The 27,837-nt window shown below is 38.1% G+C and overlaps 2 protein-coding genes and 1 long non-coding RNA gene across 3 annotated transcripts in view; 2 read left to right on the forward strand and 1 right to left on the reverse strand.

The window, feature by feature from the left end:
• Nucleotides 1-27,837, forward strand: part of LOC105261213 (zinc finger protein 345-like) — a 126,553-nt gene that overhangs the window by 47,138 nt on the left and 51,578 nt on the right.
• Nucleotides 4,338-27,674, forward strand: LOC123382435. The gene is made up of 2 exons (XR_006590803.1): nucleotides 4,338-4,520; nucleotides 25,084-27,674. It is a non-coding gene; the product is annotated as an uncharacterized LOC123382435 (long non-coding RNA).
• Nucleotides 21,342-27,837, reverse strand: part of LOC101086687 (putative protein ZNF720) — a 257,450-nt gene continuing 250,954 nt past the window's right edge. The window contains exon 11 of the transcript XR_006590797.1: nucleotides 21,342-21,516. The gene's annotated coding sequence lies outside the window, so the exon portion shown is untranslated. The remainder of the gene's footprint in view (nucleotides 21,517-27,837) is intronic.

The following is a 27,837-nucleotide window of genomic DNA, read 5'->3' on the forward strand; positions in this document are numbered from 1 at the left end:
TTGTCAGGAATATTGGCAAAACCTTTATCTGGAACTGAGTCTTGTGTATATAGTCTTTATGATCCTGAGGTATGCTGGTTCTACCCTTACTTTCTTGTGGGTTTTTATCAAGAAAGGATGCTGTATTTTGTCAAATACTTTTTCTGCATCTATTGAGAGGATAATGTGTTTCTTACCCTTTCTTTTATTATGTGATGTGTCACATTGATTGATTTGTGGATATTGAACCAGCCCTGCATCCTAGAAATAAATCCCACTTCATCATGGTGAATAATTCTTTTAATCTATTGTTGGATCTGGTTTGCTAGTATCTTGTTGAGAATTTTTTGAATTCATGTTCATCAGGGAAATTAGTCTGTAGTTCTCCTTTTTAGTGGGGTCTTTGTCTGGTTTTGGAATCAAGGTCATGCTGGCCTCATAGAATGAGTTTGGAAGTATTCCTTCCATTTCTATTTCTTGGAACAGCTTCAAGAGAATAGGTGTTAACTCTTCTTTAAATGTTTTGTAGAATTCCCCTGGAAAGGCATCTGGCCCTGGACTCTTGTTTGTTGGGAGATTTCTGATTACTGATTCAATTTCTTTACTGGTTATGAGTCTGTTCAAATTTTCTGTTTCTTCCTGTTTCAGTTTTGGTAGTTTATATGTTTCTAGGAGTTTGTCCTTTTCTTCCAGATTACCCAATTTGTTGGCATATAATTACCCATAATATTCTCTTATTATTGTTTGTATTTCTGTGGTGTTGTGATTTCTCCCTTTTCATTTGTGATTTTATTTATTTGGGTCCTTTCCTTTTCGTTTTGGTCAAAGTGGCTAGGGGTTTATCAATTTTGTAAATTCTTTCAAAGAACCAGCTCCTGGTTTCACTGATCTGTTCTACTGTTTTTGTTTTTGTTTTTGTTTGTTTGTTTTTTTTTTATATATCATTGATTGATACTCTTATCTTTATTATTTCCCTTCTTCTGGTTTTGGGATTTATTTGCTGTTCTTTTTCCAGCTCTTTTAGGTGTAAGGTTAGGTTGCATACCTGAGGCCTTTCTTCCTTCTTTTAAAAACTTAAAATATATATATATTTATTTTTGAGAGACAGCATGAGTAGGGAAGGGGTAGGGAGAGAGGGAGACACAGAATCTGAAGCAGGCTCCAGGCTCTGAACTGTCAACACAGAGCCTGATGCAGGGCTAACCCACAAATCACGAGCCTCATGACCTGAGGTGGTGTTTTCATTTTCATTGACTTTAATGGACTTTTAAATTTCCTCTTTCATTTCTTGTTAAGCCATTCTTTCTTTAGTAGGATGTTCTTTAATCTCCAAGTATTCATGGGCTTTTCAAATTTTCCTTGTGGTAGATTTCAAGTTTGATAACGTTGTGATCTGAAAATATGCAAGGTATGACCTCAGTCTTTTTCTTTCTTTCTTTCTTTCTTTCTTTCTTTCTTTCTTTCTTTCTTTCTTTCTTTCTTTCTTTCTTTCTTTCTTTCTTTCTTTCTTTCTTTCTTTCTTCCTTCCTTCCTTCCTTCCTTCCTTCCTTCCTTCCTTCCTTCCTTCCTTCCTTCCTTCCTTCCTTCCTTCCTCTCCTCCTTCCTCTCCTCTCCTCTCCTCTCCTCTCCTCTCCTCTCCTCTCCTCTCCTCTCCTCTCCTCTCCTCTCCTTCTTTTCTTTTCTTTTCTTTTCTTTTCTTTTCTTTTCTTTTCTTTTCTTTTCTTTTCTTTTCTTTTCTTTTCTTTTCTTTTCTTTTCTTTTTTTCTCCTTTTTTACTTGTTGAGAGCTGGTTTGTGACCCAGTATGTGATGTATTCTGGAGAATGATCCATGTGTACTCAAGAATAATGTGTATTCTGTTTTAGGATGGAATGTTCTGAATATATCTGTTAAGTCCATCCAGTCTAGTGTGTCATTCAAAGCCACCGTTTCCTTGTTGATTTCCTCCTTAAATGATCTGTCCATTGTTGTAAGTGGGGTATTGAAGTCCCCTACTAATTATTATGGTATTATCAGTGAGTTTCTTCATGTTCATGATTAATTGATTTATATATTTTTGTTCTAGCATGTTGGGGGCACAAATATTCACAATTGTTAGATCTTCGTGGATAGACTCCTTAATTATGATATAATGCCCTTCTTCATCTCTTGTTACAATCCTTATTTTAAAATCTAGTTTGTCTGATGTAAGTATGGCTACTCCAGCTTTCTTTTGACAACCATTAGTATGATAGATGCTTCTGTATGTCTACTTTCAATCTGCAGATGTATTTAGGTCTAAAATGAGTCTCGTAAGCAACACAAAGATGTGTCTTATTTTCTTATCCATTCTGATACCCAGTGTCTTTTGAATGGAGCATTTAGTCCATTCACATTTAGAGTGAGTACTAAAAGGTAGGAATTTAGTGCCGTTGCATTGCCTGTAGAGTTGGCGTTTCTGGTGATGTTCTCTGGGCCTTTCTAGTCTTTGTTGCTTTTGGTCTTTTTGTTTTCTTTCATCTTTCTCCACTCAATGAATCCCCTTAAAATTTTTTGCAGGGCTGGTTTAGTGGTCATGAACTCCTTTAGTTTTTGTTTGGGAAACTCTTTATCTGTCTTTCTACTTTGAATGACAGCCTTGCTGGATAAAGAATTCTTTTTTATTTTATTTTATTTTATTTTATTTTATTTTATTTTATTTTATTTTATTTTATTTTATTTTATAATATTTTTTTAATATATGAAATTTATTGTCAAATTGGTTTCAATACAACACCCAGTGCTCATCCCAAAAGATGCCCTATTCAATACCTATCACCTACCCTCCCCTCCCTCCCACCTGCCATCAATCCTCAGTTCTCAGTTTTTAAGAGTCTCTTATGCTTTGGCTCTCTCCCAATCTAACCTCTTTTTTTTTTTTATCCTTCCCCTCCCCCATGGGTTTCTGTTAAGTTTCTCAGGATCCACATAAGAGTGAAAACATATGGTATCTGTCTTTCTCTGTATGGCTTATTTCACTTAGCATCACACTCTCCAGTTCCATCCATGTTGCTACAAAGGGCCATATTGCATTCTTTCTCATTGCCATGTAGTACTCCATTGTGTATATAAACCACAATTTCTTTATCCATTCATCAGTTGATGGACATTTAGGCTCTTTCCATAATTTGGCTATTGTTGAGAGTGCTGCTATAAACATTGGGGTACAAGTGCCCCTATGCATCAGTACTCCTGTATCCCTTGGGTAAATTCCTAGCAGTGCTACTGCTGGGTCATAGGGTAGGTGTATTTTTAATTTTTTGAGGAAACTACACAGTGTTTAGGATAAAGAATTATTCGCTGCAAATTTTTCTGATTAAGCATGTTGATTGTATCCTGCCACTCCTTTCTGGCCTGACAAGTTTCTGTTGATAGGTCTGCTGTAAACCTGATGTGTCTTCCCTTATAGGTTAAGGAATTTTTTTCCCTTGCTGCTTTCATAATTCTTGCCTTGTCTGTGTATTTTTGTGTGTTTGACTATGATATGCCTTGGTAAAGGTCGTTTTTTTGTTGATTCTAATGGGAGTTCTCTGTACTTATGGTATTTTGATGTCTGTGTTCTTCCCCATATTAAGGAAGTTTTCCACTATAGTTTGTTCACATAAACCTTCTTCCCCATTTTCTCTCTCTTCATCTTCCGGGACTTCTATGATTTGGATGTTACTCCCTTTTAATAAATCACTGAGTTCTCCAAGTCTTGTGTCATGATCTTTTGCCTTTGTTTCCCCCTCTTTTTTCTGCTCATTATTCTCCATAATTTTATCTTCTATATCACTGATTCGCTGTTCTGCTTCATCCATCCTTGCTGTAATGGCATCCATTCAATGCAATAATTGCATCTTGGTTATAGCATTTTTAAGTTCAGCTAGGCTAGATTTTATTTCTTTTATCTCTGAAGAAAGGGATTCTCTGGTGTCTTTTATGCTTTTTTCAACCCCAGCTAGTTTTCTTAATATCATGGTTCTAAATTCTAGTGTAGACATCTTACTTATATCTGTGTTGATTAAGTCCCTATCATTTTTTTCTGTTCTTTCTTTTTGGGTGAATTCCTTCATTTTGTCATTTTGGAGGAAAAAAGTTAATAAAAAATATAAAGAAATTTAAAACAAACAAAAAAATCAAATAAAGGAAACTAGATTCTAGGTGTGTTTCAGTCTGCTCGTTGAAAGAAGCTTGATAGAATAGAGAAAAAAGGGAAGGGAAAGAAAAAAGGAAAATATTTAAAAATTAAAAAAAATTATAGAATAAGGTATTATAGAATAAAACAATGAAAATAAAGAAAATAAGTATTTTAAAAAATAAAATAATAAAAACAAATTTTTCTTTATCCAAGGAAGAGAAAGAAAATAAAGAAAAAAAAAAACAATTTAAGCAAAAAACAGAAGCAAAGAAAAAGAATAAATGAATCAGCAAACAGAATGAAATCCAAACGAAGTCACATACAGTTTTCCCTAGAACTGAAACTACTAAACACTTTATAGTCTGTATCCTAAGCAAGTGGAGTGACTTGTGCTGGACTCTAAGGTATGTGCTTGGAAGGGGAAGTTGGGCGGGGCTTTGTTTAATGGCTCCCTTCTCCACTAAGTGGCACTGCTTAGCTTACTGGAGTGGATCAGTGTGCACGTGCACATGAATATGCATGGGAGAGGTGGAAATGGCTTCACCCAGTTCCCTAGTCTCTGGTACAGGAAATTTGCACTCTCACTGCCCTTCGATCAAGCACTCCTTCTTTTTGTCTCAGGCCTCCCTCCACTCCCTGTCTCTACCCTGTCCATGTTCAAGCTGTCTGCCTGCCAGGTGGTACCTCCCTCCAGAGTTTTATCTCACATGGACTTGTGTTTCAAAACACCACACTTCAGCAACTCCTGCGGTTTGGCCTAAACTGACTCTCTAGGGGAGGGTCTTGCTGAGCAATGGCTGAGTGCCAGCTTGCCCCAGAAAATGTTCATGTGATCATGCAGTGGTAAAGTTTCCAAGATTATGGCCAACACACAGCCAGCTTCAGGTTTAACTGCACTCGGTGTCTTTGTCCCAATACCAAGAAATGTGGCTGCTCTCTGGGGTCTCCTGGGACTTTTGCCTGTGGGGAGGCCATATGGCCTCTACCAAATGCCCTCTAAGCAGGGGACCTGCTTTTTCCCATGTGGCACATGGACCCCTCAGGCCGTGCTGTGTGCTCTTGGGGTTTTGCCTACTTCCTCACCAGAGCACCACCAGGCACTGAGCTCTGAAACATCAGCCTCTGCCCTCCAGTGCTTATAGAATCCTGGTGGTGTTGAAACCCCCTCCTTTCTTCCCATCAATGGTTTTGGGGAACATTTTTTGTTCAGTTCCCTGTGAAGGTTTTCACTCTTTGTTTTTCTCTCCAGCTACTTTTGGGGAGGGGGAGTGCTTTTCTTCACAATCCCAATGTATCATACTCTCCCTCTTTCTCTTTGTCTCTCTGTCCTCTTTCTATAAAAATGGTTCCCTACTCTATGTGGCTTTTCTCTTCCTCAGTTCACCTCTGCAGATCATGTACCTGCCGAGTTTTGTGGCTAAAGTTAGGCAGATAGTTGTGTTAATCTTCAGATCAATTTCCTAGGTGTTCAAAATGGTTTGGTGCTGATCTAGCTTCATTTCAGGGATGAGATAAGCGCAGGCTCTCCCTGCTGCTTTGCCATTTTAATTCCTCCAGTCCATATCTTCTATTTCCATTCATCAGTTGATGGACATTTGGAGTCTTTCCATACTTTGGCTATTGTTGATAGTGCTGCTATAAACATAGAAGTGCATGTGACCCTTCAAATCAGCATTTTTGTATCCTTTGGATAATTTCCTAATAGTGCAATTGCTAGGTCATAGGGTAGTTCTATTTTTAATTTTTTGAAAAAATTCCACACTGTTTTCCATAGTGGCTGCATCAGTTTGCATTCCCACCAACAGTGCAAGAGGGTTCCCCTTTCTCCACATCCTTGCCAACAGGTTTCCGGAGATGTTAACTTTAGCCATTCTGATAGGTGTGAGGTGATACCTCATTATTGTTTTGATTTATATTTCCCTGATGATGAGTTATGTGGAGCATCTTTTTATGTGTCTGTTTGTGATAAGTTCTTTACACATTTTGGATATTAATCCTTTATCCAATATGTCATTTGCAAATATCTTCTCCCATTCTGTCAGTTGCCTTTTAGTTCTTTGTTTCCTTTTCTGCTTAGAAGATTTTTATTTTGATGAGGTCCCAATAGTTCAGTTTTGCTTTTGTTTCCCTTGCCTCCAGAGACATATTGAGTTGCTGCGGTTGAGGTCAAAGAGATTGCTGCCTGTTTTCTCTTCTAGGATTTTGATGGCTTTCCGTCTCACATTTCATTTAGGTCTTTCATCCATTTTGAGTTTATTTTTGTATATGGTGTAATAAAATGGTCCAGTTTCATTCTTCATGTTGCTGTCCAGTTTTCCTAGCACCATTTGTTAAAGAGACTATTTTCCATTGGATATTCTTTCCTGCTTTGTCAAAGATTAGCTGGAAATATATTTGTGGGTTTATTTCTGGGTTCTCTATTCTCTTCCATTGATCTATGTGTCTGTTTTTGTGCCAATACCATACTGTCTTGATGATTACAGCTTTGTAATACAGGTTAAAGTCTGGGATTGTGATGCCTCAAGCTTTGGTTTTCTTTTTCAACATTACTTTGGATATTTGGAGTATTTTGTGGTTCCATACCTACTTTAAGATTGTTTGCTCTAGCTCTGTGGAGAATGCTGGTTCTATTTTGATAGGGATTACATTGAATATGTACATCACTTAGGGTAGTATTGACATTTTAACAATATTTGTTCTTCCACTCCATGAGCATGTAATGTTTTTCCATCTGTTTGTGTCTTCTTCAAGTTCTTTCATAGTTTCTATAGTTTTCAGTATACAGATATTTTGCCTCCTTGGTTAGGTTTATTCCTCAGTGTTTTATGAGTTTTAGTGCAATTATAAATGGAATCGATTCCTTGATATCTCTTTCTATTGCTTCATTATTGGTGTATAGAAATGCAACTGATTTTTGTATATTGATTTTATATCCTGCGACTTTGCTGAATTCATGGATCAGCTCTAGAAGTTTTTTGGTAGAGTCTTGTGAGTTTTCCATGTAGAGTATCATGTCATCTGTGAAGAGTGAAAATTTGACTTTTTCTTTGCCAACTTGGATGCCTTTTATTTTATTTTACATTTATTTATTTTTGAGAGAGCACAAGTGGGGGAGGGGCAGAGAGAGAGACACAGAATCCAAAGCAGGCTCCAGGCTTTGAGCCAACAGCACAGAGCCTGATGTGGGGCCCAAACCCATGAACCATGAGATCATGACCTGAGCTGAAGTCAGTCGCCTAACCAACTGAGCCACCCAGGTGCCCCAGGATGCCTTTTATTTTGTATTGTTTTCTGATTGCTGAGGCTAGGACTTCCATCACTATGTTAAACAACGGTGGTGGGAGTGGACATCCCTGGGGTATTCCTGACCTCAGGGAAAACTCAGTTTTTCCCCATTGAGGATGATATTAGCTGTGGGCCTTTCAAGTATGACTTTTATGATGTTAAGGTATGTTCCTTCTATCCTGACTTTCTTGAGGATCCTAATTAAGAAAGGTTGCTGTATTTTGTCACATGTTTTTTCTGCATCTATTGACAGGATTATGTGGTTCTTATTCCTTTCTTTTATCAATGTGATGTATCCCGTTGATTGATTTGTAAATATTGAGCCAGCCCTGTAGTCTAGGAATGAATCCATATTGTTGACCTGAAGCCTTACCTAGAACATTGCCAGTGAATCATCGCATTCTTTTCTTTGTTGTCTGTATTATAAATGGTATTGTTATAATTAAGTAAGCTTGAGAAAACAAAAGATTAAGGAACCTATAATGAAAACATATTTACAGTAGTTCATTGGATTTATATTTAAAGTAATCTCTGTATAAATGGATGCACACTGTTTAAACCCATGTTCTTGATCAGCTATATTTTGGAGATGCCTGAAAGGATCAAGGGGTAATGGATATCTGGAGAAGGATAATTATTCTTTTCTTCTATCGACCATATCTGAGGGCTTTTTTTTTTTGCATGGCATATTTTATTATTAAAAAAAATTTTTTTTAATGTTTAGTTACCTTTGAGACAGACAGAGACAGAGCGAGAGCAGGGGAGGGACAGAGAGAGAGGGAGACACAGAATCTGAAGCAGGCTCCAGACTCTGAGCTGTCAGCACAGAGCCGGATGTGGGGCTCCAACTGACAAATGGCAAGATCATGACCTAGGCCAAAGTCGGACGCTCAAACGACTGAGCCACCCAGGTGCCCCTGCATGGCATATTTTATTAGTTTTACTCATAGATCATCTCATGCTATGGCTTTATTGCTTATGTCATGCAAAATGATTTGACTGTTGTCTCACAGACACGAGGGGCTCTTTTATGATGGGAAATACATGCTTAGCTACTTTGACTTGGAAGATTAAGGACACTGTTAGGTACTACATGTGAAGGAAGTCTACATGGGGATGCTTTTTGTGATTGATATATAACAATGATATCAGTCACCAAGAAGTATTCAGGGTATCATTCTTTGCATGCAAGTGAGACAGAAACATTCTGAATTTAAATGTTTTGCCAGTTAGTGTATAGAAAAAATACAGTAGCAGCTCATAAAGATCTGAGTATATCTTCATAATAGCATTTATTACAAGTGAAGAATATTAGTTATGTAGTTGGAATAAAGAGATTTTCACAGATATCTGAGGAAAGTATAGCTAACTCTTCTGTAAAGGGGTGAAAGATGATTATCAATCTACTTTTACTCCATAATTAGCCTTAATTCGAACATCATGGAAAGTACAACTCACAAATCAATACATATGGGGAAAAAGAATGGTTCTTGAAAGACTTTAATGTGCATTTTGACCAAGGATCATACAGTGATTTTGCAGTGGTTTCTTAAGAGTACATTTGAAATTAATATCTGTTCATTAATAAGCCAGAATGGATTTTTATATGTTAACTCTGATTTATAATGAAAGAAGTGGTGTCCTGCTGCAACCTTAGCCTGCCCCATCTTCATCAAGGTTGCAGGTAAACAGGAACACAAAGTACACTTGACCCTTGTCCAACATGGGTTTGAACTGTGTGAGTCCAACTTACAGGAACATTTATTTATAGTACAGTAGTGTAAATGTATGTACTCTTCCTTTTGATTTCCTTAATATTTTCTTTTGATGAGTTTCCTTGATGGTAGGAATACCATAATGAACACCTATAAAATGTGAAGTATATTTTAATTGACTACTTTTCTTCTCATTAGTAGACTATTAAATTGATGTGTTGGGGAGTCAAACTTGTACCCGGATTTTCAACTGCGTGGGTGGTGGGTACACTGAACCCCTGCATTATTCAAGAGTCACTGGTACTTGTTTAAGCAGTGGGATGCTATCACGAATGATCTCTTTGCCCAGTGGCCTTAAACCTCAAATTATTTGAAGTTAATTTTCCCAAAGTTTACATATTATATCTTCCTTTTTGTAAGTGATGGGGCATTAGGAGCTTTTAATAAGGATGACATAGGAGTATTATTGAGAATGTAGCTGAACTATTCCTGGATACTGCTGCCTTGCAATCCATTTTGTATAAACAGTCTGGCTGCAGGGGGTTTGAACTGACTCTAGCTCCACCCAATAGCAAACTCACTAGATAACAGCCCCACAGTCACAAGCAAACAGAAGTTCCTGATAGGAATTCCCTAATCATCATTTGTATAAGAGTGCCCACTCTCAGTATATTCACCTTGCACATCCTTTAGAGAGGACCCCTGCAGAGAGCATCTGCCATTCTCCACTGATTTTGAGGTCAACTGTGCATTCTAGACTTAGCCCAGGAGCTCCACGGCCCTCCAACCATGCACCCCCAAAAAGGCATCTGCCCAATTCCTGACAATCTCTCTGCCTGCACTCAACCTTAACCTCTACATCTTGCCCCTCATGACATATTGTACACATCCTCCATGGCCTATGAGTAGTAAATTGTTTCTTTTTTGTTTATTGATCCTTGGCTCACAAAATGATGCACAGCGGTTCTACTTAACAACTGTTAATTAAACAAATTCACTACAAATCTAAGACCTCTCTACAGATTCTTAGTCACTATTTGAAGTCTTAACCTATGTGTTTTGTTCTGTTTTTTTTTTTTTAGTGTAGTTTTTGTGAGCATAAGGAACCCAGATTTTTACAGTTTTGAAATGCACAGAATGCAATATATTATGTTAAGCTAAAGATGGATTTTGGAATAACAGTACTAATAAGGAAGAAGAATACATGTGTATGCAAACCAAGATCTTTAGAGGGAATGGGAATATTTGTTGAAATGAGGATATTTTAAATCTTAAAACTGATAATTTCCTGACAACCAAAATGTTATGGATTTATAAAAACAGGAATACTTCTCTACATTGTTTGTATTGAATTTATGTCTCCTAAATCTCTGCATATCTTGGTTTGAGAATCTCCCCATGCAAATCCTGTCTTGTCTACCTGGTTAATATTCTTGTAGAATCTATTCTATTTCCACATTCCATGAACTTTTGCTTCTATGAGTGGCACAGGGATTTTAAGATTCTCTTGCATGAAATGATACAGTGTTCAAATATTAACTTGAATATGGGAGTAATTCTATAGGGAGCATATTAAAGTCCATGTAATTTATTTGATACATTTCCTTCCTACTCAGTTGGAGAAGAACACTGAATAAGATTTCTTTAGTTACTATTTCTTTCCCTTCTTGGGAGTGACCTCATCCAAGGTATTCACTTTAGTGAAAAAAATTTGATGAGGTGAAAACTTGGAGATTCATGAGTCATGGGTTGTGTTCACCTCTATTTGAAGGAAACAAACATGCACAGTGCTGAGGGCTTAGTAGATGTTCTAAATATAGGAAGCAAACAGTATTCTGTTAAGAGTGATGATGCAGCCCAAGATAAGAGATTTAATAAACATCTAGGCTGAAGCATTGGCATAAATTCTTCTTATGGGGAAGGACATCTGACCTAGGCTGCACAAGTGACTCTGAATTATAGAAGGAAAAATTTTTCTCACTTTCTTGCCAAATGCTCTCCAGTTCGTCTGTCTCCTCATCTCCATTCCAATGATGTAGCCATCACAGTGTTCTTTCCTGTGTTACATTGACTTTCCCCCCTGCCATGAAAACCATGCAGGCTCTTCTTGTTTCTTAGTAGCTTATAATTTTCAAAAATCTGTAAGTTTATTTCATCATCGTAGGGAGACAAAAAGAGAGAATGGAGAAGGGACAGAGTGGGAAGAGAGAGAAACCCAAGCAGGATTTGCACTGTCAGCACAGAACCTGATGCAGGGCTCAAACTCACAAACCATGAGATCATGACCTGAGCTGAAGTCAGGTGCTAAACTGACTGAACCACCCAGGCACCTCTAGAATTTTTTAATATAATGGGAAATGGTTGCTAATTGGATCAAATGAGCCATCTCTAATATTTCAGTACAGTCTTATCACCACTTAAATGGAAGGAACAGGAAAACAATCAATTGTCTACAGGATTACTTCAGGCAACTGGTATGGAGAGAGTTATGAGGACAGATAAAACATGAGGATAGTATACTTTGAGAGGAAGATAGATCCTACAAAAACAAATATGGAAAACTCCTGAAATGTGATGAAAGCTCTGACAAGAAGCTCTCTTTGATCGCTGCAAGATCATAGGACAATTCTTGTGATGAACAAATGTGACGTAGATGGGAACTGGGGAACCAACCTGCTGGTTTTCTGGGATCGAGGAATGTCAGATCCTTTTCTCATGATTAAACAATTTTCTAGTGGTACTGTGGAGCAGATGCTGTTGGGTGCCATAGATAACTGCACTTTCCCAGGCCCAGTTTTGTAGAGGTTGATGGAGTGGGGAACATTGTGGGCATAGCTTGAAGATGTCACATGACAGAGTTGGTGTTAAAGATGCAAAAGGCTACTGGACACTAATAGAACCAGCAAGGCATGTGGGTAGTTCCTCAAAGCACTGGCATCCCGGGGCGCCTGGGTGGCGCAGTCGGTTGAGCGTCCGACTTCAGCCAGGTCACGATCTCGCGGTCCGTGAGTTCGAGCCCCACGTCAGGCTCTGGGCTGATGGCTCAGAGCCTGGATCCTGTATCCGATTCTGTGTCTCCCTCTCTCTCTGCCCCTCCCCCGTTCATGCTCTGTTTCTCTCTGTCCCAAAAATAAAAATAAAATGTTGAAAAAAAAATTAAAAAAAAGCACTGGCATCCCAGGTATATAAGCCCAACATAGGTATGATCCATTTTTGATGGGTGACCTTCCAAGGATCCTGACCCACAGCTGGCAGAGACCTCCCTCACATCCACTTAGCCCTGTGTTGAGCCTAGTCTTGCTCCAAACTATGTGCAGAGCACTGATTCCTTGGGAAGCTGGTCACCAGTCACTGGCACTGAGCATATTTCTGCTCTAAACAGCCTTCCCAGTTTTTAGGCTAGATGTCCGTATGTTGTTTCATGGCCTAGGCTGTCCATGCACCCATTTGGACCTGAGTGGAAAGAGGATTTTTATCAGTTGTAGAACCCAATAAAATAAAGTAGGATAGCATGCTCTACACACATTTCACATTGGTTCAATGGAAGGACAAAAATTCCTTTTCAATACCTGTTATTTTGGGGTATTGAGATTTCCCCAGTGATGTCTAATGTGAATACTTGCCAGCTGAGCTTACTCTGAGAAGTACTTACTCTGAGAAGTATCTACATTGTTACAAACGGTAAGAAAGGACAACAAAAGCAGAAACATCTGGTTACCATGGTGGAAGAGGGAGGGAGAATGGGCAAAATTGGTAAATGGGATAGGGAAGGACAGGCTTCCAGTTAGGGAATTATATCACCATGACTTATTAAGACACAGGGAATACATTCAGTGGTATTATAACAGCACTGTATGGTGACATATGGTAGCTCACTTGTGGTGAGCCTAATTAACCCTGTAGAGTTGTCAAATGACCAAGTTGTACATCCAAACTGCTGTAACATTGTGTGTCAAGTATACTTGAAGATAAAACAGAGAAAACAAACTAGATACCAATCCACATGTACATGTATAGGTTAAACATTTTGTTAAGAAGTTGCCTGTAATGAAAGCTAGCCTACTCTCTAAATCATGCTCATCCTAGGTGTTCATAGTAAGATGCAGACTTAGGAAAGCTAATTTATCTTTATCAAAATGGAGATAAAGGTAAATTGCTGGAGGAAAGTAGGCCGTGGTAGAGAGGAGAGTGTGCCTCGCTGAGTGGAAAGGTGAATAGGAACATCTGAGGAGTCTGGAGTCCTCATTGGCTGAGCAGTCCAGGAGATACATGAAGAACAGTAATTTCTGTGAGAGCTTCTCAAATTGTCTGCCCTGCCGTGTGCTCTGTCTCATCTCTCCTCTCCTAAAGTGCCTGTAATAATGGGTACATGTCTTCTGAAGGCTTTTCTGTATAAGTGGGTCCTTTTGGGAAAATGCCAAAGAGCAACTAAACTTCATGTCTATGCTCATTTTAGTCAAAGTCAGATTTTGGAAAGAAACCTGAGTTGAAAACACAAGACACCCTGTAGCATGAAGCTGTGGGAGTTACTAAAAGGACGGAAAACTTGATATTTTTAAAGGCTATGGAATTTATAGTCTCCAAGCTAAGAAATCCAACATTGCAATCAGAAGCAGTTGTACCTGCATTACTGGGTAAAAGAGGCAACTATTTCCAAGAATATATTTGGCATGGTGACTAGAAGGAGGAGAAATAAAAGTGGTTGACCAAGTTCTCCATGCAAGGGTGGAGGCAGCTTGAATGAAAAGAGGAGAGAGAAGGGCCTTAGGCTCACCTATTTTGTCCTCTTCCCCGTGTTTAAGCATCCTTTGAAACTGTTCATTTCCTGTGATGCAGGCCTGTGACATACGTTCTATAGCCTAGAAGGGGCAGTGAGCTTCTGATTATAGAAGTATTTTGTGATTTTGTTTCATTTGTAAACACACTTAGTGCCCATGACTGAACTCAAGCTGGATTTTGTGGACACTTGATTGAACCTGTTGGTTCCCACTTGAGGTGTGCCTCTTCCCTCTCTTTTTCCACCACCTCGAAAGGATTCACATTTTTATCGTTCTTTGGTTAAACCTGAGAGACAAATGAGGTAAGGGAACCATAGATTCAGTTGGCATTAAATAAACTCTGCCTTTCCTCTTCTATCTGACTGGATGAATAACATTTTTATTTTTTTTTATTTTTTATTTTTATTTATTTATTTTTTTGGGGGACAGAGAGAGACAGAGCATGAACGGGGGAGGGGCAGAGAGAGAGGGAGACACAGAATCGGAAGCAGGCTCCAGGCTCCGAGCCATCAGCCCAGAGCCCGACGCAGGGCTCGAACTCACGGACTGCGAGATCGTGACCTGGCTGAAGTCGGACGCTCAACCGACTGCGCCACCCAGGCGCCCCAAACATTTGTATGGAGAGGTACCTTGCTCTGGGCACACTGAGGAAAGAATACAAGAACATCCTGAGATGAAAAAAACATCTCATCCTGAGAGAAAAACATTAGACATCAGTCAGCAGCAGAACTGGGACTCCTGTCAACATGTTTGCATGTTTACTTTTAGATTGTGATTTACTTACTTGCTGCTCTGGACATGTATTTCCTAGCAGTTATTATATGCCCTTTCAAGAATGCTAGGCACCTGACACCTTTGTGAATCATCACGGGTCTCTGCACTTCATTTGCTCTCTGCTCTCAGCAAGATCCCTCCATGATAGGTTAATATTTTTTTCCCATGTAACGTTAAATTCCTTGGGAGGATTTACTGAAAGATGTGCATAAATCACCTCATTGAAGCTGGAAATTCGCTTCTGTGAGTCATGTTGTTTTTAGTCTCTTTAGAAAATGAAGGCTCTCTCATGTTTGCTGGAGATACTAGTGTAGGAAGTGGAATTTGTAAATCAGGCCTTGCTGCTGAAAGTTTCCATTGGATTCTATACTCATGTCACAGATGGACTGTTCCTTGTCACTTCGCTGTTGCTCTAGAAAAAAAAATATGCATCGTATATACACAACTGTCTTAAATATGTAAAATATAATTCAGCAGAAAAGATCAATGAGGCAGAACTTTGAAAACCCTAGGGAATTCACAAATAATAGCTATGTCCATTATATCAATGTGAGGATTGGTCTCTGTGGTGTGTTGGGGGGGACACAAAAAGCTTCCACCACAAATAGATCTGTACGTTTTAAGCCCCTGAAAACATTTTTTGGTTTCAGTGACCAAAACAGTTTAATTCTATCACACTTGGGTTTTTTTTTTGTTTTTTTGTTGTTGTTTTTTTTGTAATTTTCATATTTTGTGTTGTATCTTTACTGCCCTCTTTTGGTTGATGAGGTCTGTGGTTCAGTCATGTTTGTGTTACCTCTTTCAGTTTGAAACCTACTCTGAACCTTCTTTTAGGGTTTCCTCTGTATAGTGGTCTGTGTGTTCCATTAGACAAATTCAAAGTCAGACAATCTGAGCTAAAACTCAAGCTCCGCTATGACTACAGTTTTTCCAACATATTCTTGTGAAAGATGAAAATCACATCAGACGTTCACATCGGTCACCATGGATTCCTGGGGGAATTTATGAAAAAGTGTTAGAATGGTTTGTACTGTGTAGGAAATGTTCAAGGAAAATTGTTGTTACTGTTCTTGAGGTCACAACTTGTACTTTCCACAATAATCTTTAATTTCAAAGTCATCATGATTTGTTCCTTTTTTCTTTTTTCCTTTTTTGTTTTCTTTTGGAATTAAAATCATGTCTCTTGAAATGACTATGTAGCGTCACTCGCAATTTGAGAGAAATATGGAAATTCACACCCCAGTCAGAAATCACAGTCACAATATGAATTTAATGAGGTCTTCAGTTCATTGTCATAAACATTAACGTGGAGAAGTCAGGTCTAGCTCATCATTACTTGTCCATTATTCTATGCCTGTCATTATGTCTGAAGGATGTTATGTTGATAACTATGGCTTTGTAATATGGTTTATTTTTTTATTTTTATTTTTTAGAAGAGAGATCCTTTTATTATTTATTTTTAAATATTAAATCTACTGTCAAATTGGTTTCCATACAACACCCAGTGCTGATCCCAAGTGGCCTCCTTAATGCCCATCACCCACCCTCCCACCCCCATCAACCCTCAGTTTATTCTCAGTTTTTAAGAGTCTCTTATGGTTTGGCTCCCTCCCTAACTATTTTTTTTCTTCCCCTCCCCCATGATCTTCTGTTAAGTTTCTCAGGATTCACATAGGAGTGAAAACATATGGAATCTGTCCTTTTCTGTATGACTTATTTCACTTAGCATAACACTCTCCAGTTCCATCCACGTTGGTACAAAAGGCCATATTTCATTCTTTCTCATTGCCAGGTAGCATTCCTTTGTGTATATAAACCACAATTTCTTTATCCATTCATCAACTGATGGACATTTAGGCTCTTTCCATAATTTAGCTATTGTTGAGAGTGCTGCTATAAACATTGGGGTACAAGTGCCCCTGTGCATCAGCACTCCTGTATCCCTTGGATGCTATTGCTGGGTCATAGGTAGATCTATTTTTAGTTTTTTGAGGAACCTCCACACTGTTTTCCAGAGCGACTGCACCAGTTTGCATTCCCACCAACAGTGCAAGAGGGTTCCCGTTTCTCCACATCCTCGCCAGCATCTATAGTCTCCTGATTTGTTCATTTTAGCCACTCTGACTGGCGTGAGGTGGTATCTCAGTGTGGTTTTGATTTGTATTTCCCTGATGAGGAGCAACGTTGAGCATCTTTTCATGTGTCTGTTGGCCATCTGGATGTCATCTTTAGAGAAGTGTCTATTCATGTTTTCTGCCCATTTCTTCACTGGATTTTTTGTTTTTTGGGTGTGGAGTTTGGGGAGTTCTTTATAGATTTTGGATACTAGCCCTTTGTCTGATATGTCATTTGCAAATATCTTTTGCCATTCCGTTGTTTGCCTTTTAGTTTTGTTGATTGTTTCCTTTGCAGTGCAGAAGCTTTTTATCTTGATGACGCCCCAATAGTTCATTTTTGCTTTTAATTCCCTTGCCTTTGGGGAGGTGTCAAGTAAGAAATTGCTGTGGCTGAGGTCAGAGACATCTTCCCCTGCTTTCTCCTCTAGGGTTTTGATGGTTTCCTGTCTCACATTCAGGTCCTTTATCCATTTTGAGTTTATTTTTGTGAATGGTGTAAGAAAGTGGTCTAGTTTCATTCTTCTGCATGTTGCTATTTCTCCCAGCACCATTTGTTAAAGAGACTGTCTTTTTTCCATTGCATATTCTTTCCTGCTTTGTCAAAGAGTAGTTGGCCATACTTTTGTGGGTCTAGTTCTGGGGTTTCTATTCTATTCCATTGGCCTATGTGTCTGTTTTTGTGCCAATATCATGTTGTCTTGATGATTACAGCTTTGAAGTAGAGGCTAAAGTCTGGGATTGCGATGCCTCCTGCTTTGGTCTTCTTCAGAATTACTTTGGCTATTCGGGGCCTTTTGTGGTTCCATATGAATTTTAGGATGGCTTGTTCTAGTTTCGAGAAGAATGCTGGTGCAATTTTGATTGGGATTGCATTGAATGTGTAGATAGCTTTGGGTAGTATTGACATTTTGACAATATTTATTCTTCCAATCCATGAGCAGGGAATGTCTTTCCATTTCTTTATATCTTCTTCAATTTCCTTCATAAGCTTTCTATAGTTTTCAGCATACAGATCTTTTACATCTTTGGTTAGGTTTATTCATAAGTATTTTATGGTTCTTGGTGCAATTGTGAATGGGTTCAGTTTCTTTATTTGTCTTTCTGTTGCTTTATTGTTAGTGTATAAGAATGCAACTGATCTCTGTACATTGATTTTGTATCCTGCAACTTTGCTGAATTCATGTATCAGGTCTAGCAGACTTTTGGTGGAGTAATGGGGTTTTCCATGTATAATATCATGTCATTCGCAACAAGTGAAAGCTTGACTTCATCTTTGCCAATTTTGATGCCTTTGATTTCCTTTTGTTGTCTGATTGCTGATGCTAGCACTTCCAACACTATGTTAAACAACAGAGGTGAGAGTGGACATCCCTGTCGTGTTCCTGATTTCAGGGGGAAAGCTCTCAGTTTTTCCCCATTGAGGATGATACTAGCTGTGGGCTTTTCATAAATGGCTTTTATGATGTTTAAGTATGTTCCTTCTATCCCGACACTCTCAAGGGTTTTTATTAAGAAAGGATGCTGAATTTTGTCAAAGGCTTTTTCTGCATCGATTGACAGGATCATATGGTTCTTTTCTTTTATTAATGTGATGTATCACATTGATTGATTTGTAAATGTTGAACCAGGCCTGCAGCCCAGGAATGAATCCTACTTGATTATGGTGAATAATTCTTTTTATATGCTGTTGAATTCGATTTGCTAGTATCTTGTTGAGAATTTTTGCATCCATATTTATCAGGGATATTGGCCTGTAGTTCTCTTTTTACTGCATCTCTGTCTGGTTTGGGAATCACAGTAATGGTGGCTTCATAGAATAAGTCTGGAAGTTTTCTTTCCCTATTTTTTGGAATAGCTTGAGAAGGATAGGTATTATCTCTGCCCTAAATATCTGGTAGAACTCCCCTGGGAAGCCATCTAGTCCTGGACTCTTATTTGTTGGGAGATTTTTGATAACTGATTCAATTTTTTCGCTGGTTATGGGTCTGTTCAAGTTTTCTATTTCTTCCTGTTTGAGTTTTGGAAGTGTGTGCTTAGGAATTTGTCCATTTCTTCCAGGTTGTCCAGTTTGTTGGCATATAATTTTTCATAGTATTCCCTGATAATTGCTTGTATTTCTGAGGGATTGATTGTAATAATTCCATTTTCATTCATGATTTTATCTGTTTGGGTCATCTCCCATTTCTTTTTGAGAAGCCTGGCTACAGGTTTATCAATTTTGTTTATTTTTTCAAAAAAGCAACTCTTGGTTTTATTGATCTGCTCTACAGTTTTTTTAGATTCTATATTGTTTATTTCTGCTCTGATCTTTATTATTTCTCTTCTTCTGCTGGGTTTAGGCTGCCTTTGCTGTTCTGCTTCTATTTCCTTTAGGTGTGCTGTTAGATTTTGTATTTGGGATTTTTCTTGTTTCTTGAGATAGGCCTGGATTGCAATGTATTTTCCTCTCAGGACTGCCTTCACTGCATCCCAAAGCATTTGGATTGTTGTATTTTCATTTTCATTTGTTTCCATATATTTTTTAATTTCTTCTCTAATTGTCTGGTTGACCCATTCATTCTTTAGTAGGGTGTTCTTTAACCTCCATGCTTTTGGAGGTTTTCCAGACTTTTTCCTGTGGTTGATTTCAAGTTTCATAGCATTATGGTCTGAAAGTGTGCATGGTATGATCTCCATTCTTGTATACTTATGAAGAGCTGTTTTGTGACCCAGTATGTGATCTATCTTGGAGAATGTTCCATATGCACTCAAGAAGAAAGTATATTCTGTTGCTTTGGGATGCAGAGTTCTAAATGTATCAAGTCCATCTGATCCAATGTATCATTCAGGGCCCTTGTTTCTTTATCTATCCTGTGTCTAGATGATCTATCCATTGTTGTAAGTGGAGTATTAAAGTCCCCTGCAATTACCACATTCTTATCAACAAGGTTGCTCATGTTTGTGATTGTTTATATATTTGGGGGCTCCTGTATTTGGCGCATAGACATTTTTTTTTTAATTTTTTTTTCAACGTTTATTTATTTTTGGGACAGAGAGAGACAGAGCATGAATGGGCGACGGGCAGAGAGAGAGGGAGACACAGAATTGGAAACAGGCTCCAGGCTCCGAGCCATCAGCCCAGAGCCCGACGCGGGGCTCGAACTCACAGACCACGAGATCGTGACCTGGCTGAAGTCGGACGCTTTACTGACTGCGCCACCCAGGCGCCCCGGCGCATAGACATTTATAATTGTTAGCTCTTCCTGATGGATAGACCCTGTAATTATTATATAATGCCCTTGTTCATCTCTTATTACAACATTTAATTTAAGTCTAGTTTGTCTAGATAAAAGCATAGCTATTCCAGCTTTCTTTTGACTTCCAGTAGCATGACAGATAGTTGTATCTGTCACTTTCAATCTGAAGGTGTCCTCAGGTCTAAAATGAGTCTTGTAGACAGCAAATTATAGATTTTTTTTTTTTATCCATTCTTAAACCCTATGTCTTTTGGTTGGAGCATTTAGTCCATTTACATTCAGTGTTATTATAGAAAGATATGGGTTTAGAGTCATTGTGATGTCTGTAGGTTTCATGCTTGTAGTGATGTCTCTGGTCCTTTGTGGTCCTTGCAACATTTCACTCACAGAATCCCCCTTAGGCTCTCTTGTAGGGCTGGTTTAGTGGTGATGAATTCCTTCAGGTTTTTTTGGGGAAAACCTTTATTTCTCCTTCTATTCTGAATGACAGGGTTGCTGGATGAAGGATTCTTGGCTGCATATTTTTCCTGTTTTCACATTGAAGATTTCCTGCCATTCCCCTCTGGCCTGCCAGGTGACAGTAGATAGGTCTGCTACTACCCGTATGTGTCAACCTTTTTATGTTAAGGCCTGTTTATCCCTAGCTGCTTTCAGAATTCTCTATTTATCCTTGTATTTGCCAGTTTCACTCTGATATGTTGTGCAGAAGATCAATTCAAGTTACTTCTGAAGGGAGTTCTCTGTGTCTCCTGGATTTCAATGTCTATTTCATTCCCCAGATTGGGGAAGTTCTCAGCTATGATTTGTTCACGTACACCTTTGGCCCCTTTCTCTCTTCTTGTGGAACTCCTGTGGTATGAATTTTGTTCCATTTCATTGAGTCACTTAGTTCTCTAATTCTCTTCTCATGATCCAGAATTTTTAATCTCTTTTTTTCTTGGCTTCATCCTTTCCCATAACTTTATCTCTATTTCACCTGTTCTCCCCTCTGCCTCTTCAAGCCATGCTGTGACCACCTCCATTTTATTTTGTACCTTATTTATAGCATTTTTAATTAATCATTACTATTTTTTAATTCCTTGATCTCTGCAGCAATAGATTCTCTGTCTTTTTTCAAGCTCAGCTTTAATCTTATGACTATTATTCTAAATTCTTGTTCAGTTATATTGCTTATATCTGTGTTAAGCAATTCTTTTGCTATCATTTCTTCCTGGAGTTTCTTTTGAGGAGGATTCTTCTGTTTCATCATTTTGGGTAGTTTTGTCTCCTTTATGTATTTAAAACCTTGTTATGTGCTCTGCACCTGTGAGCACTGCCCTGTTAATGGGGGGGGGGGGGGTCATACACTGTCCAGGGCCTGGCCCTTTAGGAGCTGTTTTTTTGGAGAGTGTTAATTGCTCTCTGTTGTTGTGACTTTGGTTATTTTATTTCCTGACTCGTAGTGATGATTTGGACTCTCCACCAGTTGTGCTTTGATTTGTTCCTTGATGTAGCCCTGGAAAGGAAAACAGACAGCAAACCAAAACATACAAATAAATAATAAAAAGGAAGAAAAAAACCCAAAGCAAAAAACCAGAAACACCAGCTACAAGCAAAGAACAGGGTGGTGGTGGTGCTGATGGAAGAGCACATACAAAGAGAGAAGTGACAGGGGCAGGGAAAAATAATGGTTGAAATGATGAAATCTTTACAGATATCAGAAAGAGAATAGCTAACTCTTTCCTAAAATGACATGCCATTGTATTTTCACTTTTAAGGACTTTAAGAGTTTTAGTATGCAACATAAGCTGTTAACAACTTAAAATAGACTCTTGTAAGATGTCTTCATAGAGCCTCATTATAACCACAAAGCAAAAACCTGTAGTAGATACACAAAAGAGAAAAGAACTGAAGTTTACCATTCTAGAAAATTATCAAATTACAAAGGTAAAGAGCAAATGAGGAAGAAAGGGGCCAATGATTCTAGAACAGCTGGAAAACAAGGAGGAGAATGACAACAGTAACTCCATACCTGTATCAACTCCATACCTGTATCAATACTTAAATGTAAAGGGACTAAATTCTCCAATCAGAAGATATACATTGGCTGGATGGAAAGAAATACAAGACCCAACTGTATGCCTCCTTCAAGAGACTCTAGATTTGGAAACACACTCAGATGTAAGTCTAGGCGGGGAAAAAGATATTTCATACAAATAGAAACCACAAGAAAGTGGGGGTAGCTATGCTTACATTAGACAAAATAGATTTTAAGATTGCTCTAAGACACAGTGAATGTCAGTATAAAATAAAGGGATCACTTTCTGAACATTTTTAGTTAAGTGGTTGACAGAATGGCAATAAAGTTTTCCCCAATTTTGGTTTTGAAGGGCACAAATATGTGTGTGTGTATAACTATATACATGAGTGCATATATCTCATGTAGTCTTACCACTTTTAAAACCAACACCTTTTCACATAAATGGTGATGTTTGTCCAGCTACCTCAATTGCAGCTTGTATAATTTTTAAAAATGTTTACTTATTTTTGAGAGAGAGAGGGAGACAGAGGATTGAAAGCAGGCTCTCTGCTCACAGCAGAGAGCCTGATGCTGATCTTGACCTAATGAACCATGAGACACGACCTGAGCCAAAGTTGGACACTTAGCTGACTGAGCCACCCAGGCACCCCTAGCTTGTGTAGTGTTTATGAACATCTCTATCTTCTGTCTCCCTTGAATGGTTAGTTGAGATTCAAAACCTATTTCTGTGTTTAGAGAGTTGGGGACAAAAAAGAACACTGGATGACAATTTGAGAAAAACGTATTGCTTCCAGAATTTGATGGGTGTGGGGAAATACTGTTGGAAAGAAAATCTTGGTAATTTACTCTACCAAGCAGGCAATTGATCAAAACCAACTTGCACAGGTTAATAAATCTTTTTCACAGTATTTTTTTCTAACATCTTGCTATTATACTTTGCATATTTTTTCATGTTATTTAATTTACATTGTTATCTGCTTTCTAACGTTGCCAAATAGATTATTTGTCCTTTCAGATAGGTTAGTATAATACCCCCTCAGTAAGATTTCTGATATTAATTTCTGGGAAGTTTGTACACAATTGCAAATGATTGACTTTTTATGGGTCATTTTTGCAATATGGATTTATTTCAGGTTGGGTTCTTTCTGAAATGTAAGGCTTTCTTATGAGAAGATATACATTCTACTTAGTTCACACTTTTTAGACTACATTATATGGACAAAATGTTTTATACATCATATACATATTCACTAAATATAAAACATTTATTCCTTTAATGTTGGAGAAAGATAGCAACAAACATATACAAACCTACAGCTTTAATGTAACAGAAATGAGAAGTACAATTGTTAGCTTTTTGGTCCTTGAAGTAAATAATAATCTCTTTGTGCATTGGAATATTGTTGCTTTGACCAAAATTTGGATACATGAGTCACTTACTTTTAAAAAAGTAATTTTGTTTGAAGATATATCTATTTGCACAACAATAAAAGATCACTATATAACTTGCTTTCCCTAATAAAAAAAAATAAAGGAGTCTATAAAGGAGTCCATTCAATAAAAGCATATAAATACTTATGCACCGATGATAAAAGCACCTAAATACATAAAGCAACTATTAGCAGACAAGAAGAAGTGGACAGTAATACAATAGCAGGGGACTTTGATACTGCACCTTGAATAATGGGTAGATTATTCAGACAGAAAATCCATAAGGAGACCTCAGACTTCAGTGACATTAAGCAGATGGAGTTACAAATATCCATCCAATAGCAAAAAAAAAAACCAAAACAAACGAAAAAACATTCTCATGTGTATGTGTAACATTATCTGGTACAGATTATATGTTGGTCCACGAAAACAGTTTTAATAAATTTAAGACTGAAATCTTGTCAACCATCTTTCCTGACTACAATAGCATGAAATGAAGTCAGTATTCACTAACGTAAAAAATAACATGCACCATAACAGCCAAGACATGGAGATAACACGTCCATTGTCAGAGGAGTAGATAATGTGGTGTATATATACAATACATATTGTCTATGATGAACAAGACTGTATTGCCTATTTGAAAATTGGTATAATGGGAAGCGTTAAATTTTTATCACAAAAAATTTATAGTTGTGATGTGATGTGAATGTTAACTTATATATTGCAAAACATTTTAACATAATGTTAAATGTCAATATCTCACTGAAAAAAAGTTAAACAGATGAGTGGTCACTTAGTCATAAGGATAAGAGGGTGGTGATAGCTGAAGAGTATGAGGTTTCTTTAGGAGGTGATGAAATGTCCTAAAATTAACAATGGCTTGCTTGCTTCTACATATGAATTGGTTAAAAACCCATCAATTGTACACATTAAGTAGGTAAATTATTCAACATGTAAATTATATCCTAATCTGTATAAAAAGAACCTCAAATAAATTTCTGCACAAGACCACCTGGTTGGTATTAAGGACAAATATCAAAGACTACATAAATTCAAATATTCATTAAACACATAAGTGTAAAATTTCAAATGGAGTTTAGGATTTAACTTCTGTTTTCATTTTTATGCTAATACAATGTTTATTTTTAAGAGGGAGGGAGAGAGTGCGTGCAAATAAGCGGGGGGAGGGGCAGAGTGAGAGGGGAACAGTGGATCCAAAGGAGGCTCTGCACTGACAGCAGAGTGCTTGATGTGAGACAAACTCCTGAACCATGAGATCATGACCTGATCCAAAGTCAGACACTCAACCAATTGAGCCACTCAGGTGCCCCACAAAAATTTTGAAAAGCACATGGGAAGGAAGGTTTTTCAAATTAGACATGACATGTATAATTATTTGCGTGAGTCAAGTTCAACAGATTTTGGATGAAGGAAATGTACATATGCTAAAATCCATATTAGTTTTCTCCAAAGAAATAATCAATAGAATAATCAATAGAAATCTATATATGTATTTTTGTATCTATATTTCTATAGACCTATATAGAAGTATGGCTTATCATATATAGAAATAGGTATCTATCTCTCATTATATGTCTGCATATATAGAGAAGAGGGGAAGACTTCTTTAGTGAATTGGCTAACATGGTTGTGAGAGCTGGAAATTCTAAAGTCTGCAAAGACCAGTAGGCTGGAGACCCAGCAAAGAGCTAATGTTGAAGTTTGAGAATATGGAGACAGTCTGGACACAGACATAGGTGAGTAGCAAAAAGCACCTCTGAAATTTACAGGTAATTACGATGTTCTCTAGAATGGACCGTCTAGCAAGTGGTATGTGCTTACTTGGTAAATATAATCTTATAAATTAGAATATTGAGACTGAGAATACACAGCATTTTCAAGTATGCACTGGTGTATATCTTCCACTAAAGACAAAAATCAGGATTATGGTACGATGTATACATTTAACAATATAATCTAGGATGATACAACGTGTGCCCCTGGAAGTAAGCAGCACTGCCACCTTAGGTGGAGATGTGTGGCATGAAAATGAGGAGTGATACAGTGGGGGTAAGAAAGAGGGCACAGAGATAAATGGAGTTGCAAAGACCCTAGAGGCTTGGGGTAATAGAGGCACAGGGAAAGAGAAGACAGGACCTGTGTTAGTTTCCTAGGGCTCCTGTCACACAGTACCACAAGTCAGCGTCTAAACACACTGAGAAATTACTGTCTCACAGTTCTGGAGGTTCTTAGAAGTTTGAACTGTTGGCAGGGCCATACTTTATCTCAAGAATTGAGTCTTTCTTCTAACTTCTGGGGACTGTCAGCTCTCCTTGGCCTAGCCTGGACAGTAGATGCATCACTCAGTCCCTGCCTTCATCATCACACATCCTTCAGAGTGTCTCTAAATTTTCCTCAATAAGGATACCAGTTATTGGGTTAGAGTTGACCTGATTCTAGTATTACCTCATTTTACTTGATTACATCTGCAAAGATCCTATTGCCCAATAAGTTTACATTTACAGGAACTTGAGGGTTATGACTTAAGCATATGTATTTGAGGCACACTATGTAATCCATAACAGGGCTAAAAGGGACTAGTTAAATGTTATCAAGGGTTAAAGTGCAGTACAGGATTTAAGGTTGGGGGTGTATACAGGGACATTAAGTATATGATTGATATGTTTGGAGAGGGAGTAAGAGGGTGAAGGAAATCCTAGGAAAGGGATCATGGATGAGGAAAAAGTTGGGTCAAAGGCACACAAACCTTTCTGCCTATGAAGGGTTGAAGAACAAGGGGGTAGAAGGAAGATAGTTGGCTTGTGAATGGAGTCTTGGGGGTATTCAGTGCTCCAAACTGAGATAAAGGGTGGGAAGGAAAGATGATGTGTGGAGAACATAAAGGGCACCATCAGAGTTTGTCCAACAGTGGGCATCAGTAGGCTGAAGGGCCCATGAGAAAGTATCAGGGAGTATAGGTTTGTTGGTATTAGGTGCAGGTTCATGAGGAAACTAAGGACTCCTGATAATTGATGCCTGGGACATTGAGGGCAGTGGACATAAAAAATGGGCTGAAGTCATTGGAATGGGAGGGAAGATAAATGGCAATGGAAAAAGGAGGATGTTTGGGCTGAGGGTGCTAGGATCAGGCAAATCAGCTTTTGGTCTAGAGGTCTAAAGTGCACCAAAAATAAGTAAAATTCACCTTATAGATGAACAGTGAAGAAGACTAGGAGGGTCATTTGCAGGGAAAAAGTTAGGTTTCATGCAAATCTAATGGTCCCAGGGATAGAGAGATTGAGGTCACAAGAAGGGTAGAGAGGAGGCAGGAGGAGAGATCTGGGGTGATGAAATTTGCAGGTGTTCATGTGGAGGGCAAAAATTCATCCTACTCATTAATTCTCTGATTTACATATGACACAATTTATAATTTCAGCACATAAGGCAATAACTTGCTTCTATAAAATACCCAGTAATCCTTTCAATTGAATAGACAGTAAAGGACCACAGGCAAAATTTGAGTAAACAGTGAGACTCAACATTTTCGCTTCTTTGAGGATACCATGCGCAAGGTTTGACCATGGAAGAGATCATGTGGAAACCATGAGAAGAAAATGGATTCTGCCAACAATCTCAAAGGTCCTGGGAGTGACTGGTGACCTAGAGGCTCCTGAGAAGATCCAATACCTCATGAAACTTTGATTTTTAACCATATAGGGCCCTAAACAGAAAGCCCAGCCAAGTCCACTGAAATTCAGACTTGTTAATAAAAGAATTACTTTTTTATTACTTTCCTACCTATGTGCAACTGGATATGGCAGTGATAGAAAACAACTCCACACAGGCATATCATTAACTGTAAAATGAAAATTATAAACTTCAGATCTTGAGACATAACCATTGGTGAGATTGAGTTAAATCATCCCTCTTATGCAATTTCATATATACTCTGAAATTGCATAACACACACAGACACTAAAATATTTGTACCTGGTTCAATGTTATGGTCATATGAGACTTAATGTGGATCAAATGGTTTACCTTAATGCTACACAAAGGGGTCTTTTCACACTACTAGAAATGGATTTACTGCAACACAAAAACACATCATACCTCACAGTAACTGTAAAGGAGACCTTGTTGCAACATTCATGTTTATGGAATTATGCAATTGAATATTACCCTTGCAAACTGATATTTAAAAAAAAACCCTATAATATACTACCAACTACATGTCCTCTGTTAAACAGGGAAGCCATTAGAATCAGGTGGCTCAACTGTTTCAGATTCTGTGTCTCTGTCTATGCCCCTCCCCCACTCATGCTCTGTCTCAAAAATAAACATTAAAAAAAAAAAATCAGG

The sequence above is a fragment of the Felis catus genome, chromosome E2 (genome assembly GCF_018350175.1).
Source record: "Felis catus isolate Fca126 chromosome E2, F.catus_Fca126_mat1.0, whole genome shotgun sequence".
NCBI classification, from domain to species: Eukaryota; Metazoa; Chordata; class Mammalia; order Carnivora; family Felidae; genus Felis; species Felis catus.